The sequence below is a fragment of the Galeopterus variegatus genome, unplaced genomic scaffold, assembly GCF_000696425.1.
Source record: "Galeopterus variegatus unplaced genomic scaffold, G_variegatus-3.0.2 Scaffold511, whole genome shotgun sequence".
NCBI lineage: Eukaryota > Metazoa > Chordata > Mammalia > Dermoptera > Cynocephalidae > Galeopterus > Galeopterus variegatus.
The window spans coordinates 395,898-399,135 of record NW_007726622.1 but is presented as its reverse complement, the minus strand read 5'-3'; the positions used below and the strand labels follow the sequence as shown (position 1 = coordinate 399,135).

At 46.4% G+C, this 3,238-nt stretch overlaps 1 protein-coding gene across 2 annotated transcripts in view; it reads left to right on the top strand.

Moving 5' to 3' along the window:
• MTA3 (metastasis associated 1 family, member 3) overlaps nucleotides 1-3,238 on the top strand; it is a 194,699-nt gene that overhangs the window by 43,405 nt on the left and 148,056 nt on the right. For both annotated transcript variants that reach the window (XM_008569556.1, XM_008569555.1), the window contains exon 5: nucleotides 1,517-1,584. The gene's annotated coding sequence lies outside the window, so the exon portion shown is untranslated. The remainder of the gene's footprint in view (nucleotides 1-1,516; nucleotides 1,585-3,238) is intronic.

Here is a 3,238-nt window from a genome sequence, read left to right as displayed (position 1 = left end):
GGGGGCGGGGGCCGCCGCGGCTCCCCACCCCCACCCTTCCCCTCCCCCCACTGTGGCCCGCAAGGGGCCGGGGCCCACCAGACCCCCACACCCCGCCCGTGTTTTTAGGGCCAGGCCTCTGCTGGGGGATATGAATTATCAGACGTTCCCCACTCCATGAAACACCCATGGGGCTAGAGCCCGTCGAGCCCCCTAACAGGGTGGCCTTTTCCTCGCGTGGCTTCTTAGCAGTGGGGATCGGAGAAGATGGGGGGACATCGCCCTCCTCTACTCCTCCCTTCAGTGGGAGTGTGGGTGGGGGTGGGCGCGATGGGGCCCAGCCAGGGGCACCGCTGCCCAGGCCTGTGTGCTGGGCCAGGGCCCTGCACTTCCCCTTCCTCGCTCCCCCCTGCCGTTTCTGGTCCAACCCCCCAAGAATGGGGCTTAGCGGGGCCGGGGAGCCGCAGCCAGAGGTGCGGAGTTGAACTCTGCCTGGACGTTTGCTCTGCTGTCTGCCTCCTTCCCAGCCTTCTGCAGAAGAGAGAAATAAGGTCAAACAAACTTTCTCCCTACTCACGACGCCCTCCCTCTTTCCTGGTAAAATAATAATTCAGATAAGTGGCGTGTTTGTGTGTGAGCCTTGCTTTTCCTTCTCTGCTCATTAGCTGAGCTTCTGATGGATGGTGGTTGGGAATGGTCTGGCGAAATGAGGCACTTTGCAGAAGAGAGATGGGAAAGAGCCACTAAGACAATAACCGTGCAGTCCAGCCTCTCAAACACACACTGGGAACTTTCCAGTGAGCTATTAGATGAGAAGAAAAGACATACATGAAAAATTTTCTCTTTTTGTTGAAAGCCTGCAGTGCTTTCTTTATAACAAGACCCTAAATTGATTTGGATTAAATATGATAAAAGGGTAAAAAAAAAATATTCTGATATCACCCCTAGAGTGCTCTGCCTCTTAGAAAGTGACCCCCTTCCCTCCCTCTACCTCCTCTTCCCAGGCAGACCTGTGGAAAGTTTGTCAACGTGCTTCCTCTTACCTGACCTGCTCACCTGATTTTTTTTTTTTTTTTAAAGTCAGTGATTGAAATGTAGGTTGGGCTGTTAAACCTTTCTCCAAGCTCTGAATTTGTTTTAGGTCAATAGTTTTATGTGAGAAGCATACTCCAGGGCAAACTGGATTGGAGGGAAAAGATGTGAAGCAGTTATAGCACAGAGGACACATGTTTAGCGAGCCCTGACTACACAGTGATGAGAAGTGTCTTTTTTTGTTTATTATTAAAGAAATGACGTGTATGGGACAAAAGTCTAGGAGAACTTGATAAAAACATTAATTGAAATGAAAATGCCTGGAAAATAAGGATCTGTGAGTAGTAGGCACATGAGAGAATATATTAAGGTTGCATTATTAAGTACCAGTGAATGAATTACGTGCTAAATTTTTAACATGAATTGCTTAACATAGAAAGTCATAGATTGACAAATGTGAATTTTCTCTTGAAAAGATTACTTTCTGTACTTCCTTTAATTACAGATTATGTCTACTTTGAGAATTCGTCCAGCAACCCATATCTAATCAGAAGGATAGAAGAACTCAATAAGGTACAAACTGAGTGTTCTTGATTCTAATATTAAAAGATATTTGTTTTCCAGGGCTGGCCCGTGGCTCACTTGGGAGAATGTGACACCAAGACCAAGGGTTTGGATCCCTATATAGGGATGGCCGGTTAGCTCACTTGGGAGAGAGTGGTGCTGACAACACCAAATCAAGGGTTAAGATCCCCTTACCGGTCATCTTTTTTAAAAAAAAAAAGAAAAAAAAGAGATTTGTTTTCTATTGAAGGGTAACTGGGTAAAGGGCAAAAAGGGGGTTTTACGTTCAGTCCCAGACTTTCTGAAAGTAGAGATTTCAGATTAGAGAGTTATGCAGAATTCTGAATTTTCTTTTGCTTTTTATAATTACCTGTTTTTCTCTCTCATATTAAATGCTGTTATTGAATATTTAAAAGTCTGCACATTTCTTAAAATTGCTTAGGGCCTCTCAAAGAGCAGGTCATTTCTGTAACTCAATCTTTTTTTATATTTAGAGTCATAATGTGTAGTATTTCTCCCTTTTTAGTGGATTATTTCATTTTATTTTATTCTTTTAGTTTTGGTGGCTGTCCAGTATGGGGATCCCAACCCTTGACCTTGATGTTATCAGCACTTCACTGTAACCAAGTGAGCTAACCAGCCAGCCTTTTTTTTAGTGAATTAGTATTTTCCTCTTCTAGCTTTACAAGGAAGAAGCAAGGAAATATAATACTGAAGGAAATTTGTAGAATTCTAGATTAGGGTAACTAATAAGAGTACAGTTTTGGTATGGTAATATAAAGTAGCTTTGTACCTTTGGTCAAGGTAAAATAAAACATTTAAGTTAAGGTCTGTCCCTGCTTGCAGGTGTTTAGGACAACTAAAGCATTGTGACTGTTGGAAGTAGATGAGCTTTTACAATGGAGGCACTGGAGAACAGTCAAACTACAGGGACCATAGATTTTCTATCGATGCTCTGATTTCCTCCAGACTACTTCGAGTGTTATTTGTGTGGTTCATGAGAATTCATGGTGTTAAAATCTTTGGGGCTGGGCCGGCCCGGTGGCGCACTGGATAGTGCGCCGCTTGGGAAGCGCGGTGGCGCTCCCGCCCGAGGGTTCGGATCCCACATACAGACCGGTTCCCGCTCACTGGCTGAGCGAGGCGCGGGGGCAACGCCGAGGGTTGCGGTCCCGTTGCCGGTCCCGGTCCGGTGCGGGGGCGACACTGAGGGTTGCGATCCGTTGCCGGACACGGAAAAAGACAAAAAAAAAAAAAAAAAATCTTTGGGGCTATCTAGCTAATACCTTTTCCCCAAAATGCCATTTGGAGACATGTCCAGATCTGAGTCCCAGGAAGCCAGGCCTGGCATAGGTCATTATTGGTTTAAAAAGCCTTCAGATCTTGGTTTGCTTCTGGGATACCCCAGGGACTTTGCATTTAAAAAAAATTCTATAGTATTTGAGACCACCACCAAATGAAGAGAATGACTTCAGGTTTAGAACAGTCCATAGGGCCGGCCCGGTGGCGCACTCAGTACAGTGCGGCGCTTGGGAGTGCGGCGGCGCTCCCGCCGAGGGTTCGGATCCCATATAGAGACCGGTCCGCTCACTGGTTGAGCGTGGTGCGGGCGCAGCACCGAGGGTTGCAATCCCGTTGCCGGTCGCGGTATGGGCGCGACACT